This window comes from Oryctolagus cuniculus, chromosome 4 (assembly GCF_964237555.1).
Source record: "Oryctolagus cuniculus chromosome 4, mOryCun1.1, whole genome shotgun sequence".
Classification (NCBI taxonomy): Eukaryota; Metazoa; Chordata; class Mammalia; order Lagomorpha; family Leporidae; genus Oryctolagus; species Oryctolagus cuniculus.
The window spans coordinates 161,521,388-161,543,642 of record NC_091435.1 but is presented as its reverse complement, the minus strand read 5'-3'; the positions used below and the strand labels follow the sequence as shown (position 1 = coordinate 161,543,642).

Genomic DNA, 22,255 nt, shown 5'->3' with positions numbered 1-22,255 from the left:
GACAGCACAGCCAGCACTGAGCTGGCACTCAAAGGGGCTACTGGCGACACAGGTTAATTTGCAGTCCCTGTCTCATATTTTACTTTCCCACAAACCTTACCTACTGTCCAAATTTAGAAAATTTATTGGCGTATAATTTTATATTCCATATGTGCCACTCCTCCCCACATGTACTCTGAATTTGGGTTCATAAGACTGAGAAAGCTCCAGTGAATACTCTCATGTCTGGACACATAGCCAGTAATCAATCAATATTTATTAAATATGAATGTTTTCCTTTTTCTTCCTCATCTCTAGCACCAAGTGCGCCTCTAAGCAGTTGAATGATAAAATTAGAAATCAAATAGCTCTCTTACACTCATTTGCTTCCTTAAAAAAAGTAATTAATTAGGCCCTTGGAAGAGAGTCAACTATAATTATAGTATTTTCATAATTCGGAGGAATCTTGGAGTGAATCATTAGAGAAGTACAGGTTCTAGGAGATAAATCTATTGCAGTCTTCTGTGGTTAGATCCGAGGTATTCAGAATGAAGACATCAATCGTGGTGCATGTTTCTTCCGGCAAATAGGAAGCCCTTGTTCGAGGTCTCCTGGCACAGGGATGGCCAGGGCCCTGCGGCAGCACTGGCATCTAGGATGCCCCCAAGTCTGACCCAGCCCTCAAGCTGTATGCACAAACGCACGCCTTGCACTGAGCTAATCCAGAAAAACACTGCTGTTAAAATCACAAAACAATAGGACGCTCTTTGTCAAAATCGAACACGCACAATCACCCCCAATTCTTTCATGCAGAGAACTCCGATGTGATGGTCTTGGCATAGATCCTATCAGGCTTCTTTTTTATGCATATGAATGCTGTTCCATTGTTTGCTTCCTACGGTAGAATTACATTGAGATTGTTTGGGACTCTGTGTAGCTTATGATGTCATGAATTTATTTCCTTGTCAGTAGGTATTTTTCTCACAGAACATTCCACTGTGATGGACATCTCCGTAGCTAACCTCACCAGGTTTCTATTTCCTTAGGGAAAACTCTCAGAAGTGGAATTATTAGTTCAAAAGGTATGTTATTTTCAAGATTTATTTTAGCTTTTAATCCATGTTGATAAACTGACTCTTTTAGCAAGGCTGTGTCAATTTACAGTCCTAATATCAACATAACTGAGTCGTGCCCTCTAGGCCTCCTAAATCTTTAGGTTTGATTTGTGAACTTCTGCTTCCACCTGTGTGTCTCACCCTTGGTGGCAAAGCCACAGTGGCACCTGCAGGGCCAATCCCGTACTGGGCTCTTGGCAGGAGCCAGGTGGGGGTGGGGGTGAGTTTTAAGGCTCTACTCACTTGGGTAGAATATAGCTCACTGGACTTGTCCAGGAAAGTTGTAAATAGAAGTCTGCTAGAGCTGAATTCAGCTGTCAGAGCTATGTCCTGAATTTCAAAAGTGGGTGGCCATTTCCATAAATACGCCACTTCACAGGGAGACGCTGAAGGGAGTCCAGCGTTTCACCCTCGGAACAGAAGCAGCTGAACTGTGCCGCCTGGACGCCCCAAATCCCAAAACATTTCACAAAGGCCGAGAAAAGTCTCTCTCCATGGCTGAAAGTCATTTCTAACAAGGGAAGGAGTCAAAAGGGTTTTTGCTATCCTGTCTTTCCCAACAAAATGGATGCAACTGGAAACCATTACGCTTAGTGAAATAAGCCAGTCCCCCAAAGATGAACATCCTATGTTTTCCCTGATTTGTGGTAACTAATCTACAGAGTACAAAACAATGCACTATATATGAGCAAAATTGACATTCTGAGCTTTGATTAGTGTTTACAGCCCTCGTCCATACTCTTGAGAAACCATGGTTTTTCTACTTACGACTTGTTGAATTCTGTATTTAGCGGAGGGTTAAGCTTGTGATTATAAAATAAACTGAAAGTATGTCGTTGTGAAAATTAAAGGAAAGATTAGAAAGGAAGTAGGAGGGACGGTGGGAGTGTGGGTGGGAGGGAGGACATGGTGGGCAGTACCACTGTGCTCTTAAATGTGTACATATGAAATCCATGAAATGTTTCCCCTTATATAAATAAAATTAAAAAGAATGATACACTAAGACGAAGGCTTTTCCTGAACAGTTGCCCTGAATGAAAATGCTGTAGTGTAAGCGATCAATACTGAGAGCAGCAGACTTCTGTTAGAACTCTGGTTCACAGCACAGCCATGAACTTGCCCATATTAGCCCACTGGCTGCTCAGGCCACGCATGTGTTCAATCATTGATTTCACTGAGTGACTACTACCTGTCAGGCATCATTACACTCTATGGAACATGCACAGTATGATCCCTTACTCTCACCAGCTTGGCCTGATAGACAACAAACCAGTAATTAATATGTGAAACCGAGGTTTTCAAACTTGGCTGCTCATTACTCTCACCTGGGGAGCTTTTAACCCTCCTAATGCCCGAGCTGTCTCCTAGGCCCATTGCCTAGAGTGTCTGGGGGAGGGAGCCAGGAAGCCCTGTTTTAAAAATACTCCCAAGTGAATCCAAATTAAAGCAGTTTGGGAACCAGACTGTAATGACAGAGGTTTTATCAGCTCAGGAAAAAATCAAGAGAGGCATCCTAGACGAGGTGAATGAGCTGTGTTTGAAGGATAGGTCTTTCTATTGTGTTTGTGGTTTAAATCCTACAAATGAGTAAATATATCCCAAACAGACATTGAAAAGTCTCATATATGAGAAGAAATAATCATCTTCAGAAAAAATTTCCCAGTGACAGTCAAGAACTAAATATTTGACTGTATACTCTCCAATACTACCCTCAAAATTAACAGTCCAAAAAGGCCAAAAAAAGCAAACAAAGTCTCAGTGGCATGGTCAGGTCACAGAAGCCGGCCTCAGGCCAACTTGTCAAGCCTAGATTCAGAATTACAACCAGAATACGGCATCAGTAGAAAAGATTTCCTCTTTGGTAATGTAGCAAAAACATACTTTGACAAAATTCACTAGAGCTTCTTGTGTCTAGGACAGGAGGAGGGAGTGGGGCGGGGCCGGGGGGTCAGTGAGGAAGACACGGAGAGACCAAATGGCTCCAAAGGTTGAGGCTGAGGCTGGGCCAGGCCAAGGCCAGGAGCCTAGAATTCCTCTGGGTAACCCATGTAGGTGCAAGGACCTAAACACTTGGGCCACCTTGCACTATTTTCCCAGGCACAGAGCCGGGAGCTGGATCAGAAGCAGAGCAGCCAGGACTCATATGGGATGCAGGCAACACAGGCAGGGGCTTAACCCCTTGTGTCACAATGCTGGCCCCTCCTCTTCCCTTCTTGTCCCCACCTTCCATAAAGACAGTGGGAAAGAAGGGAGGGAGACAGCCCACCTTGGCTGCCCTTCCACTGGTCATTTTTGGTATTCAAGGTAGAGACAGAACTGGACCAGAGATCTGTTTGCTGTCATCCTGCTGAAATCAATAATCTATTAGTCCTTTTAAATTAGACTAAGATTCATCAAATGCCCTTGAGAGGCCCCAAATATTTTGGTCCATACCCCAGACAAGTACAATCAGCCTACGAAATGATAAAATTTTTTGCCTGGAAACTCTGCCAGCTCAGCAGACAATGTGTTCTGTATTAGCTCATTCAGCGATCTCACGCAGGCCAAAAATGCAGTTCTGAGACTTCCGGGGGCGGGGGGAGGGGAGGCTGGTGTCATTCAATAAAACAATGGCACTCCAGCCATCCTGATGTGATTTCAGTGTGGGGAAGCGGCCTTTGAGGAATAACTCAGATCTGCTTTTTGTCTCCTGCCTTTCTTTGCTTGCTTGCTTGCTTGCTTGGCCAGCGTGGTGACTGCATTCCCTACATGCAGTATGCAAACTACTCAGCAGATGGACTGCTGGGCAGGGAATGGCCAAGTCCCAGCAACTTGTGCTCCCAGGGTGAGACGGATGCTTGGCTCCGCGGGTCCCTGCCCAGAGCATGGTCAGCACCAGGATTGCTGAAAAGGCTTTTCTGGGCGGTGCGCGCACGCACACACACACACACACACACACACGTGCGCGCGCACACACACACACACACACACAGGGCAGTGAGCTGTAAGGAAAACGACAGTGAAGCAAACTGTACCCACGCAGGCTTGCACACAGATGACTGTCCCCAAGGAAGACAAAGCTAGAATCCCCCTCCTCCTAGTACAGCAGTGATGGGCCCTGGCTCCCTTTGGATGGCTCTTCTTCCAGAATGCTTGTGAGTGATTTTCAGGCTCCCCAGGGAGAAGGACCATTCAGACTCCCCCGTCCGCGTACCCCATGAATTGATAAAATTCTAGAAAAATGAAATTCTAAAAAACAAACAAACAAACAAAAAACACACACAGGGAATAAAGGAGAAACAAAGAGGGAACGAGCTTTAAAAAAAAATTAGAAAACTCAACTAGATTTCAGACATAAACTTCCTGTGTGCGACTGCTGGAACATTATTCTAAACACGTGCTCTGCATGTGTGTGCTTTCACATCAAACACCAGCAACACGTCGTGGAGGAGCCAGTGCCAGGCCAGTGCCAGGCCAGTGCCAGGCCAGACAGCATTTTGAGAAGCGGGGCTCAGAAAGGACATCATATTGACAGGTTGTTTGCAGACACAAGAAAAATGAAGACCAGGTTTGAGATGGGACAAAAAGCCAAACACCAGCGCCCACCCCCTCCAACACACGCCACCTTTTTCAGCACTGCCAAACTCTGACGGCTCATTCAGGCCCCAAATAAAAGAAGAAACAAACCACACACACACACACACACACACACACACAGTTAATTCTATTGCCTGTGAAGAGGCTTGGCACTTGGAACCTCACTCACCTGAGAAAACACCGTATAAATGTCCTTGTTGTTACAACACACCTGAGTGTCATTTAAACACACAGAAAGGCCCCAACAATAGCTCCCTTCACAATTCCTCACATGCTTGGCATTTTTCTAAAGGTTAGATTAAGTAGCAGATAACATTTTTGAGAATGCTCAGTATACATTTTTTTTCCTCCTAATTTACGGCTGGCTAACCCATGTTGACAGATTTCAGGATTTTATGTTGCGCCTGATTAAAGGCAGGCATTATGAAAGTCCTGCCTTCTTACTCGAACCTTCCATGATTCAGACAGTATTTTAATGCACTCTCCGGGCAGCTGAGCCTTAAAAAGAAAAGGAATTGTAAAGCGAAAGGCATTTCCTGCATGGCCCCAAGGGGATTTTCAGCCCAGAGTTCCAGGGTCCCCGTGGGCAGGAGTAATTTCAGCTAATTAAAGGAGAATGCAAAGTGTGGCGTTTGGTCAAAACCTTCGCTTGGGCTTCGTTTTCGTTGGCACCGGAGAGAGCCGATCTGGATTTTCCCCCCTGTTTTCTGCGGGTTCACGGCAGGACTGCAAAGCCCACAGCTCACATACATTAGGGAGAAAGTCAAAGGAAACGCTAAAGTTCAACTCCAGTACAAGTAATTAGAACCAGATCCGCCGCGGCTGGCTGCGCGCATGCGCGCGCGCGTGGAGACATTTTATTAAAGTGTAATTTACACGCCTCCCACGGTCCAGAGGCCTCGGTACCGCGGCCTCTTCGTGAGGGGGTGGTCTGCTTTGAATCCTTTTTTCAGAAGCGGCTTGTTTCCAACCCACGTGGGGTTTGCCCGTCTGGGAATCGCATTCTGAAATTAGGTAATGGCCAAACAAGAAAAAAAAAAAAAAAAAAAAACCTGCTTTGAAATCGGGCTCGCCTCACGCTGCCGCTGGCTCTGTGATTAGGAAGCGGCTCCAAGGTTTGGGGCAGGCGAGCGAAGGAAAACATCCCGGCCGGGCTCTGGCAGCCCTGACTCAGTAACCTGCCCGTGACCCTGACGGAGTGTGTGTTTGCCCGGGTCAGCCGGGATCCTGGCCGAGGGCTGGAGCCGGGTTATGAGAATCCCTGCTATTCTGACCACACAGGCAACAGGTGCTGGACACAGGCGGGAGGGGGCGACCCCAGGAGGGGCAGCGGGGAAGGCTTTGATTTTCCAGCCCTGATCGCAGGGGCATCACTGGGGAACGTTATAAAAATCAGAGTCAGAATGGGCACCCTAGCAGAACCCCCTGGCCATTGCTATAGGCACGTGTTGGAGACGCTGTGACAACACGCAAAGGTCGCCTCCCGCAACCCCAAACGTTTCTGCTGAGTCAGTTTGGCACAGGGAGCTCTGTCGGCCTCCCTCTTCCCTTCGCGCAAGTCCTCGGTAAACACTCTGCCTTGTTAAGGACTTGCTGCATTAAGATCTTCAGGCTCCGTGTGCTTTTAGGCTCACCTAAGAGCACTCTTCGTTTTCTCCCACGCCGTGTGGCTTCTGGTTGGCAGTGGGTTCCCAGCTGCCCGGGAAGAGCCTGGACTTGTTCTTGGGCCCCTGCTAAGTGCCTAATGCCTGTTAACTCCTTGGGGAGGAGAAGGAGCAGTAACCACACCTTAGATTTAGGGGATTTAAAAACAATGCTTTCAACAATGAGATTTAAATGGCTTAATATCTATGACTACTTTTTCTCAAAAACTCAACAGCTTTTTTTTTTCTTTTAAGGATTTATTTGTAATTTATTTATTTGTAAGGGAGATCACCAGGGAGACAGACAGAGCTTCAGTCTGCTGGCTCACTCCTCAAATGACCACAACAGCCAGGTATGGACCAGGCACTCCCTTTGGGTCTCCTATATGGATAGCAGGGACCCAAGTACTTAGGCTGTCTTCTGCTGCCTTCCCAGGCGCATTAGCTTGAAGCTGGATCAGAAGCCAAATAGCCAAATAGTTCAGATATGGGGTGCTAGTGTTGCAAACAGCGCCCTAACTGCCACACCACAGCACCAGCACCCCCCACTCCACCCCAGCTTTTAAGCTTCTTATTCTCCATCTCATGTACTACCTAGGCTAGAAAGGTCCCTGGTTTGGTGTGGTCAGGCTCACACAAATTTGAGAACCACGGGACTCTGTGACCCTCTGATTATGATTTTTCCAAACACTGATCTGATTCAATATACGGTCACATCAACAAGACAGTGTGGGCCTTACCAAGAGTGAGGCTCTGCACCTGCGCATCACGCTGTGTTGTAGCTGCACCTCTCTGGGCTCGCGGCCAGCAGGAGCCATTACTCCTGAGACCGACTTGTATCATGGGAAGTGCTGTCATACTTTCAGAAGGGGCCATGACACGTTCCGCACCCACATTTCATTTTTATAATGGCCACTCCTGCTTTGAGGAACATATTCAAAAATTATCTCATAGGTTGTTTTGTGTGACATTTTAAACAGATGATGCTTTATATCATTATTTTCTAGGACACACTAAGCTAGCTCATGACAGGGTTCAAATAAATTCTCTCTAAAAATCACTTAACGGGCCGACACATCTAACTGCTTGTTAATGATCTGAACCGCGAGGCGTCAGAGAGGGAACTGCATTGAGGGAGTAAATGCTGGAGCACGTCTCGGGAGTCAAACACAGATGACGCTAACGGCATCGCAATAGTAAGGTCCCCTGGAAGAGTTTATCTCAACAGCAGACGGTTCCGTTGCTTTTCCCACTTCGAATCAGGACAGCCATATTTTTATAGAACAATGGTTGCACTAAGACATGGCATTCTTTTTTACCTATTCCGATTTCCTGTATGAACAGTGGATTAAAGCAGTAGGGTTAAGATGGATATCATTTCAGATGCAGTCTTTGCTGGTGTACTGTCAACATATCTGAAAATCAGGTTGCTACCGGCCTTGCAGAAAAGCAATGAGAAGATACTTCCTCTAAATCTTAAATAAAGATGGTAATGAACTTAGGTGTTGTCACCTGTCCTGCGGACAGCTCAGAGCTGAGAAATTCTGTGTTACTGACTACATCAAAATTTAGTCAAACCCCTCTTTCTGAACAAAACAACGTTCTGCTCGCCTGGTGCACAGTTTTCTCTTGGATTTTTTTTTTTTTTAAACCAGTATACACCATGATCGCGGTCTCAAAATAACCCTGAAACTAACTTAATTCTTACCGGTGGGTTTTCTTTGTTATTAACAAAAAAGAAACAGCACGAGCCTGTATAAAACAGTGTGGAGGGGGTCATGACAAGTTCATGGGCTCTGCTGCCAGGTGGACCTGAACTCGAATCTGTCTTCTGCCACTTACTAATTTAACATCCATAGAGTTTTTGATACTTCTCGGAGCTCGGGTGTTTCCTTCCTAAAAATGTAGAGGCTCCTAAAATTCCTGTTGGCAAAAGGGAGGCCACGTTTGCAGCTTGCCTGGCATACAAGTGCTCAATCAACAATAAGGAACTCCCCGGCCCAACCCCACCGCCCACCCTGTAAACACAGTCCCCTTCCACCTTTCTGAATCTAGGGCCAAGGTTCTTAACCAGCACTGACTTTTCCCACTCGAGGGGGCTTTTACAGTATCTGGAGCCATCTGGGGTTCTCCTAACTGGGGGCTGCTTCGGGCACATAATAGAGGCCAGGGGTGCTGCAGCATGTCTCACAGTGCACAGGACAGCTCCCTCCCTGCCCAAGAATAACCTGGCCCAGCTCACAAATGGCGCTCAGGCTAAAAAGCCCTGGTCCAGGGCAAGGACAGTACTCAGGAGGGGATGCTCTGGCCAAGCAGTGGGGACCACATAGACAGCTCTGGGGAGGTGGAGGCTGCCCAGTCCTGAAAGGCCGAATCCAAGGGCTCCGATCCGGTTCTGCCTCATACAGGAGCCACTGACCCTGATCCATAGTTTCCTGATCTGAAAAGCGAGGAAGACAGCACACTTCCTACGTTGCAGGGTTTACCTTTTGTCAACTACAGGAAGTATGACATCCTAGTAAGTTACCGCCTAATGCTTTATGATGAGGCTGTCTGGGGGAAGGCAGTGCAGTCCGTATCTTAAGGATGCGAGTTAACACAGGGTCTCTCAGTATGCTCAGGGGCTGGCTGCCGGACTCCCCACACAAACCAGAACTGATGGGTCCTGCGGTTCCTGATATGACGTGGCCTCATATCGGCATGAAATCTACACACATCTTCCCATAGACTTCAGTCACCTCTCCATTACTTAGCTTACCTCATCCGATGTATATGTGAGTAGACAACTATACTGTATTGTTCAGGAAAAATGACAAGAATTCTGTATATGTTCAGTATAGATGCAATTTTGAGGGGGGGTATTCTCAATCCAAAGTTGGTTGAATCCTTGGGTGTGAAACATGCAGATATGAAAGATCGACTGTATCATCCCCACAGGAAATGCAGACACATCCAGAGTCTTATCAGACAATCACATTGCCACAATACCAAGAGCTACCATTTATGAAGCCTGCACTACGGACTGCTCACTCCTCCCTAATTCTGTACTAAACATTTTGCATATACTTGTATTAATTTATTCAATTTCCCTTAGTGATGTTATCAAATAGTTTTTTTTTTTAATTTGACAGGTACAGTTATATACAGTGAGAGAGAGAGAGCGAGCGAGAAAGGTCTTCCTTCTGTTAGTTCACTCCCCAGATGGCCTCCATGGCCGGCGCTGTGCCAATCCGAAGCCAGGAGCCAGGTGCTTCTTCCTGGTTTCCCATGCGGGTACAGGGGCCCAAGCACTTGGGCCATCCTCCACTGCCTTCCCGGGCCACAGCAGAGAGCTGGACTGGAAGAGGAGCAACCGGGACTAGAACCCGGCGCCCATATGTGATGCTGGCACCGCAGGCGGAGGGTTAACCAAGTGAGCCACGGTGCCGGCCCTCAAATAGCTAGTTTTAATCTTTTTCTTACTGGCAAGAAATCAGAGGCACAAGGTGTTCAGGTGACTTGCTCATACAGCAGGTGAATGATGAGGTGGATTTGAACGTAAGTGGTCATGGATCCAAGAGAATGGGTCTGACTTGGGTGATGAGAGAAGACTAGCATCTCTCGTACGACTGCCCAGAACTTTCACAGGCAACTGGCCCTGACAGCAGTTTTTAGAGCATACAGAGTATGGCCAAGTCACACACACACACACACACACGCTCACACACACACACACACGCGCGCGCTCACACACATACTCATAGTTGTGCCAGCATAAGGACTAAAAGCAAAACCAAAAAAATGGAAAAGAAAGCAGCTAAGGAGACAAATCATGCCCTTTTGTCTTTCCAGGCAGAGCAATAAAGTAGGAAAGTCCCCCCAGAAGCTGACACAGGAATTACAAGGCACAAACACATGCACCGCCCACTCTTGCCAAGCAACCAGCAGCCAGCAGGGAGAGTGGCGGCAGTGGGTCCAAAGTTCCAAAGGCCTTTGGCGCTGGTCCAGGGCTGTGTGGCTGAGCGCTGTCAGGAGCCTGCACAGTCTCTAGCTTCGGGCCTCTGCTGGGGGAGGGGGAGCATAGGAGGGGACTCGGGCCTCCCACCCCTAAACTGGCTCTCACTCCCTCACCTGAAGACCACATGCACTCATTGAACCAAAATCCATTTGGTACAAGACTGAAACCAACATGCAGAATTCTGAACTTGTGCCCTTCTGACATCGTCTACAGAACTGGAGCGCCCTAAAGGAGGGGCTGGACTCTCCTCCCAACAGGACAAGGATGGGCGGGAGGAGGGACTGACAGGGGAAGGACAGGGACCAGCCTTCCAGCAGGCTCATGTGAAAATCCTGCTGCTAATGGGCTGAGCACGACGGCTCAGTTCGAACAGATGCACTCAGCGACACTTCCACAAAGATCTTCCATTGGCTGTATAGACTCACTCAGATCATGGAGATGCTACGACACTGCTGCTTAATTTGTCTTTCATACCTTTCTTGATATAAGAAGGTTGAAAGTTTCAAAATGTTTTAGTTTTATTTTCTAATAACCTTATTAAGGAAAACTTGATAATTCAATTTTTTAACCAAACTTCTAAGGCTAAGACTTTTTTTAGGGGGGGATGGGGAGGGACAGTCCCTACTTAACTCCTCTGAGCTTCAATTTCGGCTTGTATAAAATGACAGCGCACTGCTCGCTGGGTCACTGAGCGGGACACAGTACATCACTTGGCACAGAGCCAGCCACGGCACGTTACACAAGCACAGTCATTGCTATCAGTGTGCGACGCCTGCATTAGTGAATGGCAGCGCCATTCCCCTGGCCGGCTTTCTTTGCGTTAGTCTCACTTCTTGACTTGCTGATGTTCATTTCCATTTTCCCTCTCAAAATAGTTTTCCTCCTGAGAGATTCTCCCCAAGCCAGTGAGAGTAAAGCAACTTTGGTCAGCATTTCCGCCTCTCTCTCTGTCAACTGTCCCTTCAGTCCCAGGCCCCCAGGCACTCGCTCCCAGCTCTGCCACAGCCTTCTCCTCCTAGGTTTTCCTGGCCAATGCCAGGCCACGCTGTCTGCCAGCCCCAGAAACAGCCACCTTCCCAGCGTAACCTCTCATTTGAGAGCCATCTATGGCTGCTCAAAACCCAAAGTCTCAAACCTTTGGCTGGCCCGGTGTGGGAGGGAACAGCCAGACAGGATGCTAAGTGTGTATTTGAGCACACACCCTGTGATAAAGTCTAGATTATAAAGAAGTCAGAAGAGAGGTGGGCATTTGGCGTAGCAGTCAGGACGCTGCTTGGGACGCCCATGTCCCATAGTCAAGTGCCTGGGTGTGAGTCCCAGCTCCATTGCTGATTCCAGCTTCCTGCTACGGTGCATCCTGGGGGGCAGCCGTGATGGCTCAAGTACTTGGGTCCCTGATCCTCGTGTGGGAGCCAAGGATGGAGTTCCCAGCTCCTGGCTTTAACCTGGCCTGGCTCCAGGTGGTCTAAGGATTTGGGTAATGAAAGTAATGATGAAGAGGGTAATTCTCTCTTCACCTGTTTCTGTCTGCCTTTCAAATTAAAAGAATAACAATAAAGGAGTTGGAAGACACTATTCCTTACCCATACAGACTACTGAAAAATGCAGGACAGCAAACATGGCCAAGCTAGAGGAGGCATGTGATGCGTGGCCGAGGCTGCTGTGACCGGCCATGTTGCTAGCACGCACCGAGGCCTCAGCTGGCCAGCTTGTAGAAACCCAGGGCTTCAAAGAGCAGGAGCTCAGTATGTGCTGGGTGAGAAAAATGCACAGACCGGAACCTGCGTTCTATGCGATATCCAGTGCATGACGATCGCCCCAGCCAGTTCAGCAGAATCCCCCAGAAGCACCCATTGCAGGGTGGCGGATGACTCGAGGCGCGTTGTCACTCAAAAGACCCCACTTGCTCCCTTGTGGCGAGAGTGTGGAAGACAGCAGGGATTACTCACACCATCAGTTTGCTCACCGCTGCTGTCTCCACAAGGAAGCCAAAGCGTGGAGGAGACAGACGACCTGGCCAAGGTCACACAGTTAGGAAGTGGCTTTTCCAGAACTGGCCTCCTACAACTGCATGCCAGATCAAGATACGTAACGAAGCACTCATTTCTACTCACAGAAACCCTATTAATTTTTTAAATGTTGCAAGGCAGAGGCAGTAGATTTTTTTCTGTAAAGGGCCAGATAGTAAATATTTTGGGGGTCAGCACTGTGGAACAGTGGGTTAAGCCACTGCTTTGAATGCCAGCATCCCATTTAGTAGCGTGGGTTCAAGTCCCAACAGCTCTGCTTCTAATCCAGCTTCCTGCTAATGTGCCTGGGGAAGCATGAGATGATGGGCCAAGTCCTTAGGCCCCTGCCACCCACATGGGAGCCAGGATGGAGTGGGTGTCTCCTGGCTTTGGGTTGGCCTGGCCCTGTCTGTCATAGCTATTTGGAGGGAACCAGCAGTTAGATCTCTCTCCCTCTCCCTGTCTCTGCCTTTCAAATAAACAAATAAATCTTTAAAAAAAAATAAGAATTTTAGGCTTTGTGGGCTCGGCAGTCCATGTCACAGTGGCTCGACCCTGCCCTTGTAGTGTGAAAGCAGTCACAGACATCATGTAAATGAACAGGCATGGCACATTATAATAAAACTTTATTTGCAAAAACAGGCTAGGAGCCAGACTTGGCTCAGTTTGCTGATCCTTTGCTATAAGATAAAGGAAATTAAAACTATGCCTCCTTATATGACTGCTTGTGTTACTACAAAACTCATGCTTTTCCTCATTTCCAGGCTAAAGCCAGGGTATGAAAGCCATATGTCACAGGGATGTGGGCGATATTTTAAAGAGACTAACACTACAGTGGGTTGTAAAGGCTACACATTTTCTTCCAAACTAACCTAATGTATACATTTTTATTAGTTAGAGAGGTCAGTATGTCTACTATAAATACATTTTAAAATTCCTTCCTACATATTCTGTCTACTGGGATTATTTATCATGCCTTGTTCCCTGGCCTAGAGCCAGATAGAATATGGGAGTTTTAATACCTTTAATCCATTACATGGATTTTTTAGAGCTCCATAAGACAAAATAAAATGTACTCTCATGGTCATGTATGCAATAAACCTGATATGCCACTTAATATTTCATATTCTATTTTATATTTCAGTTATGGCTATTTCCAGCCTTCAACGTGCAAAATGACACAATGTCACCTGCCTTTTGAAACCCATTTTTTTGTTTTGTTTTGTATAGCGAACTCCTAACAACTTCTAAACAATTAATCTCACTGTGAACTCTGACAGGTGATTATTATTGCTCTCCAATATTCTCATGCTTTACAATAACGGCCTAATGACATAAGCCACCCAGTGTCTATCAATGTGGTGAACTGGTCACATTTATTTTTATTAGGTATGTTACCCTGTTTTCGAAAAGTAGCATCCATTTATTTCTACAGTGAGTCCAGTATGGTAGCACTGGCCTCCGAAGATAGCCAGCTCAATGAACCACACCTCCTGAAAAGCAATGGGTTTTTTTCTTTCTCAAATTGCTTAAAAAAAAAAAAAAAAAAACTCACTGGCACATCCACCGAGCACACATGGGAATGCCACCTGCCTATCACCTGTGCAGAGACTTTCATTTTGAGATGCAGATGTTTGCGTACAGGGCTGTTATATTTCTATTTGTTCCTCCAGGGGACAAATTGAATTCTCCTTCCCACACTGGACATTGCAATTCAAAATAATGGCAAAAGACTTGCAGGTAATGGGCCATAATGCTCACTTGATACCCACTAAAGGGGGGGTTCAGATCACTTGCTCTCTGTTACCTTTCGTGAAACATCTGTTTCATATGAGCCAGTTAAAAGTGCATACATCTGTAAATAATAAGCCTTGCGTGCACATAATTTAATGAATTAGGACATAAAAAGGAATTGAACAGTAGGGGCACAGCAATTAGAGTAACTGCCCATTTTGTTAAAAATGTATTGTTTTCAGCTTTCACTAGGAAACCCTTTCATTATTCTGTGGTTTCTAAGGCATCCAACCTTCCCTAGCCAGCACGGCAATCAGGAATTTACTTTGCACAGGTGGCAAGGAGGAGGCCCCCAGCATTACACAAAGCTGGACCGGGAACTTGCAAACTTGCTCCATCCTACTCAGCAGGTGGGTTCCTGAACTTCTCCATCCCTGGGAACCTGCACCTGTACGCAGGAATGACAAGGCCTTTCTCCCGAGGCGGCAGGGAAGGGTAGATGGCACCGTTCATTGTAAGTACTTGGCACATAATAAGCACTCAATAAATATCAATTCTGTTGACACTGATGGCTCCATTTTAATAAAGAATGAAGCACAACTTGAAAGGATGTGGGCAGGCAAAATTGAGTTCAAAAGTTTCTCTTGATTGTAGTTTTAGATGTATTTTTATTTCCTTTCTTCACACTATTTTTAGGTAGGGATAAAAAAAAGTGGAGGTGCGAGGAGAGAGTTGGGGGGCATGGTAACATCCTGGCTGATGGAAGGCACCTCAGAAAATCCGCTTCCAGGACACCCGTGTGAGTGCCAGGAGCCCAAGTAAATGTCTCTTTCTATTTTCAGAAAAGCTGTTTTGCAGCTCACTCATTTTGAAAATTTTATTTATTTGAAAAGCAGAGAGACAGAGCTCTCTCATCTGCTGATTCATTCCCCAAATGCCCACAACAGCTGGGGCTGCGTCAGGTCAAAGCCAAGAGGCTAGAACTCAATCTGGGTCTCCCACATGTGGCAGGGACCCAAGTACTTGGGCCATCACCTGCTGCCTCCCAGAGTGTGCATTAGCAGGAAGCTGAAATAGGAGCAGAGAGAGAACTTGAACCCAGGCGGTTTGATAGGGGGTGTCATGTCCCAGGAAGCATCTGAAACCACTAGACTAAACACGCATCCCTAGCTCGTGCGTTTTTGAGGACTTGTCATAACAAGCACACTTGAACCTCAAGTCTATTGCAGGTGTTTTGAGTGACCCAGGAATGTACAAACAAGTACAAGCAGAAACAGCTTGAGATGATCCCAAGTTCATTTTATAAAAAAAAAAAAAATATTTGAAAAGCTGCATTAGGGAGACAGACACACACACACACACACACACACACGGGGGTGGGGTGGGGAGGTCTTCATTCCCCAAATGGTCGGCAACAGCCAAGACCAGACCAAGAACTCTATCCGGGTCTCCTCCAGGGGCCGCAGGAGCCCAAGCACTTGTGCCATCTTCTGTTGCTTTCCCAGGAGCATTAGCAGGAAGCTGGGACTTGAACCAGTGCTCTGGATGGAGCTTAACCTGCTGCACCCCTAAATTTTCACTGAACAACAAACACTCAGAACCTACTGAACGCCTACTGTGCACCAGCTCCTAAGTTACAAAGAGCAGACCTACATGAGCTGAGGAAGGCCCTGTGGATGAAGAGTGCACAGCACTTTCTAGAAGACAAACTGTGTCTGTCTGTCTCTATCTCTGCCATCCTGAAGTTTGCAGAGAGGCTCACGCTGAGCTGAACGCAGCTTGATGGTGCTGGGAGGTACTCTGTGTCCATCTGAAAGCCACGTAGGGGTAAGGCACAAGAGAGACCACGAATGCCACAGCCACAGGACTGCGACAGGAAAGAGAGTTGAAGGCCAGCCCCCTGGCATTCCTTAAAATCTCGGCTTAGTTCTACCAAATAAACGGCTGCAAAATAAGTGCTAACTATTTGCCAGGCCCCAGGAAGAGCAGTTCCGCCCAGAAGGAAAAGCAGTTAAACAATGACTGAAATCACCACCCTACAGTATTATGTTTACATTCTCCTGCCGTCTATTTACCATCTACATAAAGAGATAATTAGGGCTTGTGCACAGCGCTCAGAGAAAGGAGCACAGGCTAAAGGGAAACGGGAAATAAACAAATATTGGAAAAAATAATAGCTGAAGTTTACAGATATGTGTTGTCCAATATAGCAGTCTCTGGCCAGATGTGAATATTCAAAGTTAATTAAAAGGAATTAAAATGTAAAAAAAAAAAAATCCACTTCCTCAGATGTATTAGCTACATGTCAAACGCTCAATAGACACACTATTCTATTGGACATCACAGAATAATAGATCAGGGTGATGATTTGGCACAGCAGTTAAGATACCGCTTGGGATGCCTGCATCCCGTATCCAAGTGCCTGGGTACTCCAACAGGCAGCACGCGTTAGCAAATTGTACTTGGGTCTCTGCCACTTATGGGGGACATCTGGACTTTGCTCCTGGCTCCAGCTCCAGTTGCTGAAGACATCTGGGGACTGAATCAGTGGATGGGAGATTGCTCCATGTCTGCCTGTCTCTCTCACTCTGTCTCTGCCCTTCAAATTAAAAAAAATTAAGTTATGATTTCCATCACTGTAGACAGTTCTTGGATAGCACTGACACCAAGTACATCGGACGGCCGTGTACTTGAACATATCCCTGGACCCAGCTGTAGCTTCCTGAGTGCTGATCATGGGCCAAGCATGATACTAGCAGAGAGAAAATGTCTGACCTGAAAGATTTCCCAGTTTAGTGAAGGAACCCAATCAACCCAACAAGAAAAGTGTAAAAACTACAGGGAAGAAAGTCAATCATTTTAACAGCAGATGTAGTAGGTATCCAGTGTCTCACTGTGAAGTGTTTTCAATTTTCCCACATTAGAACAAAAAAACAATATTGGAAAAAAATAATGTGTTAACAAACCTTATGTGTCAAACATACTCTTATATATGTCTTTGATTAAAACTTTGATCTTAAACTAGCACACTAAGCATCACGGGTCCATTTTACAGCTGGAAAAAGCAAGGTGCCTCACAGCAGAGGCAGTGCACACAGGGTGACTGCCAAACTCCAGTGCGCTGCACAATGTACCATGTCAGTGTCCTGCACAGTTACCTCTGCTCGCATGGCCATCCAACACATGACTTCTGGAAACTCACTTCAACTGGTCCACCTGTCTCTGGTTCTTCCAAAGGCAGTGTTTGGCCTATGGGAAAGATGCCCACGTCCCCTAACCGAGTGCCTGGGTTTGATTCCCGGCTCTGGCTCCTGATTCTACCCTGCTGCTAATGAAGATGCTGGGAAGCAGCTGGCTCTGGGAGCTGGGTCCCTGCCCCCAACATGGGAGACTAGACTGGGTTCCAAGCTCCAGCCAGCCCACTCCTCGTCATTGCAGGTATTTGGGGTGAGAAGCAATTGAAGGGTGCTCTTTCTCTGTCTCTCTGCTCCCTCAGATAAGCCAAATTTTCAAAATTAATATCTACATATACATATAAAATTCAAGAGCACATATGCCACTCCAATGAAAGAAACAGGTAGAAGCTGGTATATAAAAATCCAAAACGCAAAACCATTGTATTTAAAATATATTTGATGGCCGGTGCCGTGGCTCCTCCGCCTAGGACACTGGCACCCCATGAGGGCGCCGGGTTCTAGTCCTGGTTGCTCCTCTTCCAGTCCAGCTCTCTGCTGTGGCCTGGGGAAGGCAATGGAGAATGGCCCAAGTGCTTGGGCACCTGCACCCACATGGGAGACCAGGAAGAAGCACCTGGCTGCTGGCTTCAGATCAGCGTAGCTCCGGTCATAGTGGCCATTTGGGGGGTGAACCAACAGAAGGAAGACCTTTCTCTCTGTCTCTCTGTCTCTCTCTCTAACTCTATCTGTCAAATAAATAAAAGAAAATATATTTGAAGTCACTGAGAAAAGAGCATTATTTGAAAAGTTAATAATAATAACCAATTCATGTAAATTTCATTACATATAGTAACGGTTAAGTCTGGCACACTGTCAACATAATTAAAACAGATAGCAAGAATCAATTCGACTTCACTAACTCTTGGAAAGTTTCTCTGTCTTTGGGTGGGGGTGTTTCTTGGTCAAGGAAGACACAGCCACGAGAGGAGGCCCCACTGAGCACAGATCACAGTACCTGTCCCCAGATGAGGGTTGTGAGTGCATGAGTACTGTGTCCCAACTGCCCGCAAACCCTCAGAAAACACAGGCCAATCCTGCTCCCGACGTCTGTGCACTACCGCAGCGAGCAGGCCGGCACAGACGCCCACAACAAACAGGATGCAAACACAAAGGGGTGACAGCGTAAAACAGCCACGCAGTTGGGGCAGAGCTTCCTCTGTCCTTTAAAAGGCTGTGATTTATATTAGAGAAGATAACGTAATCAGAGGAAGTGGTGCGAGTGACAGTCCTCTACCCCTCTTCTCCACCTTTCCCCCAAACCAAAACACTCCGTGGCTCTTTCTTGGCACTCTTAGCACGCACACAACTCTTCAGGGATGCTTCACCGGGCTGACAGGGGTGGCACAGTGTACCTGCCAGAGCTGGGACTGCAGAGACCTGTCCTATGGGTGTGACCTCAGTCAAGTCACTCCCCTTCCCCAAGCCTCAGTGTTCCAATCCATAAAATGAGGACCACGTTACCTCCCCCTGAGGCTCTCGGGATCCACTGACAACAAAAAGCGAGCAGAGCAGAATTTCACCACCGATTAAGCAGTCCGAAAACCAAATTCGCCGGCTTCAGAGGACAGTCTCCTCTGTCATATCGAGGGGCACAGAGGCTATATATGTTGGGGTGCACTACAGACCATGGCACATTGCCACTCCCCCTCCAACAGACAGAGGGCTGACGCTGGGTGGCCCTGCCACTGCGTAACCAGTACAATACAAGGAAAAGGCTCTGCCAGCTCTGCCTCGCTGAGAGTCCTGGGAACGTCTGCTTGCTCCTTGGACACGTGGCACAGCTGCACTCCCTGCCAGCAGCCAGTGTCAGGGGCCTGCTTCTACGAAGGGGCCTTCTTGGACTTCCAGCCCCGTTACGCCTGGGCTGAGGCACCCTCCTGACATCATGTGGCATCAGAGATCTGCCCAGCTGAGCCCAGTCGACCCACAGAATATACGAGGTAATAAATCGCAAGGCCACAAAATCTGGGATGGTTTGTCACACAGCAGTAAATTGTGGAAGCCAATCTCTAATTGCCAAAAAAAATCTCATCTAATCAAAGCTGCTGTGGAAAGAACAGAATTATGTATCAAACACTCCAGAAGCAGACATACGAGTGCCTTTTAGAAGCAAACTGGGTTTAAAACTGCTCTTAGGGACACACTGCCTGAGACAGCCTATAAAGCGACACACACAGAAAAGCATCATGCCTGTTCCACTGTGACAAAATTGGGCAAGTCACTTGGCCACCCGTCTTACGCACCAGCTGTGGTTCTCAGCCCTTTCTCAGTCTTTCCATCATGAATCTCAGGTTCAAAGTCCTGAGATGTCCGCGTTCTAAGGGGTGTCACAACGACTTGTGTATGTAAGTTTCTCCCAGGAGGAACAGGGATGGTGCCTGAATCCTTGGCATCCCCCACCGATCCTGTCAAAGAGCCTGGCACATGGCAGACAACCAAGAGCTCTGTTGTAACAGATTTGAGAAGCTGAGAGGGTTCCCAGCTGCTGTTTCACTCCCAAATGCTTGCAAGCCAGGAACTTGACCCAGGTCTTTGACTCGGGTGGCCACAGCCCAATCCCATGAGTCATCCCTGCTGCCTCCCAGGGTCTACAATAGCAGGACACTGATGTTGAGAGGCAGAGCAGGGAACTGAACCCAAGTACTCTGCGTGGGATGCAGCATCTTAACCCCTAGGCAGAATGCCCACCCCGAGAGCCGGCTGCTGGGTCGAACACTGTGAGATCTAATTCATCGGCAGGTACCACCAACAGTGTCTTCAGGCTGTGTACCGTGGCAGCTTTGAGGGGGACAACACTCACTTGTAAAAGTCAATCATTTGCAGGAAATCTGGGGTAACTGGTAAATGCATGCCTCTGAATCAAGAACACCGTGCTCCCCAAACTGTGAGAGACAGGAAGGACTGCCAACCAGGGAGTGAGCTACCGAGAGAGGAACCACGGCACCAAGGGACAGAGATTCATAATGTACAGGGGATTAAAAATTAGTTCAATACTAAGGCAATAAGCCCCAAGCGTCATATCAAAATCGGAGCAGGTGGGTGAAGCCGCTGCATGGGATGCCTACGTCTCCTACCCCAGGGCCTGGCTCCAGTACTAGCTGCTCTGTTTCTGATCCAGCTTTCTGCTACACCATTTGGGAGGCAGCAGGCGATGGCTCAAAAACCTGTGCCCCTGCTACTTGTGTAGGAAATCTGGATGGAGGGCCAGGCTCCTGGCTTTCACCTGGCCTAGCCCTGGCTGTTGCAGGCATTTGGGAAATGAACCAGTGGTCTGGAAGATCTCTCCCTCTCTCCCTCCCTCCCTCTTTCTCCCCCCCCCTCCCTGTCACTCTACCTTTCAAATAAATGAGCAAAGTCTATCCAGTTACTTCCGTATATTTTCAAGATGAGAACAGAATTGTAATGTACACGATCTCTAATCCTTCCACAAATCCTGCCGTGTAGACATTGTTATTCCCATTTCCGAGCTGGAAAATCGATCCTGTGTCCAGTCAGGCTATCTCCACCATCTCAGACCATTAAGCAGCAAGGAGGGAGTGGAGATGGAGAGCTGGGCACTGGGCTGGGAGGAAGGGTGGAGCGGGGACAGGCAGTGAGCTCTGATGGGTGACAGCTTTCCACTCCTTCTCCTCCAAACAGCCCCTTGACAGGCTTTGCAACTTCTGCCCTGCTCAGTGGGTTTCTGGAAATTCTTGCCCCATTCATCCACATCCTCCAACTTTCCCTGGGAATGCAAACCTATCTCTAGTTCCTATTGTTTCCTCTGATAAGCAGGGCCCCAGTGAACAATTAAAGCTTTCAATAAATAATCTCTAAGCACATTCATTTGATTGACTGTTATTTGATACAGCAGTTAGTTTCAATGGGGCAGTTAATATTGATCACATAAAGTACTCCAGACAAACACGAAGCAGTTCCAGAACTCCATGGATTATTACCCTTTATCTGCCAGTCATCTGGGTTACTTGCAATGGTCATGGAATTTAAAATCAATAATAACAATTAGTGTTCTGTACACCACAACGGATGAATCATGTGGAATGGGTTTTCATATAAAATCAAAGGTGGAGCGGGCCTGTAACACAGACAAAACTCTCTCTGTGCTTCCCGGGGCACATTTGGCAAGGCACTGTCACATCGGTCTCCAACACAGGCAGCAGAGAGAGAAGGAAAGGTGGGCAGAAGATGAGGCCATTAAAAACGCCAGGGAAGCCCCTGACGATCTTAACCCAAAAGGATGAAGGGGCAAAGAAAAAAGCGCTACCAAATGTAGCACAATTCACGGCAGCGGACAATTTACCTCCTAGGAGACCAGCATCTAGCTACCTTTTCCCGCTTTCAACTTGGAGGCATTAACTGTGATTTTTTTTGTAATAAAACGACAACGATGGTATTTTAGCTCCATGGCCCCACTACAGTAATGCCTAGATAATTAAAATGCAAAGCAACAGAGAAATGTTTCATCATTAAACTGTAACCAGCGCACCATGTGAAATCATCCATTCCCAAGACTTGTTTTTCATCAATTATTTGTTATTTATATGATGTAAATATAAGGAGGACTAATTAAAATGTATGCCTTTTTATACAGCTTCTTGTCATTAAAGGCAATGAAAGCATTCTGAAGCCCATAATGAAATAATTATGTTTGCCTTTAAGAATTCTCTCCAATAACACATGGTAGTACTGAGCTAAATTAAAACATCAGGAACTACATTTTGCTGCCTCTATTTCCATTCGAGTTAATTATACCCTCAAGCTTTCCAATAGACCAGACCCTAAAAAATCTTTTGAAGCTGAAAGGGGTTTTTATCGCTGTGGACCACGATGACACGACAAAGGCACCGTGGCTGTGGAGAGCTCGGCTCTTTTGCAGAAGAGGGGTTTATTATACGAGGTGTTCGTTCGCTCCGGACATTGGACAAAAACTAGGATGTATGCGATCCACTCGTCTTCTTTTGCTAGC

The 22,255-nt window shown here is 47.0% G+C and overlaps 1 protein-coding gene across 3 annotated transcripts in view; it reads right to left on the bottom strand.

Annotated features, from left to right (window-relative positions):
- The window catches only part of RARB (retinoic acid receptor beta), a 436,317-nt gene that overhangs the window by 146,126 nt on the left and 267,936 nt on the right, over nt 1-22,255 (bottom strand). The window lies entirely within an intron of this gene.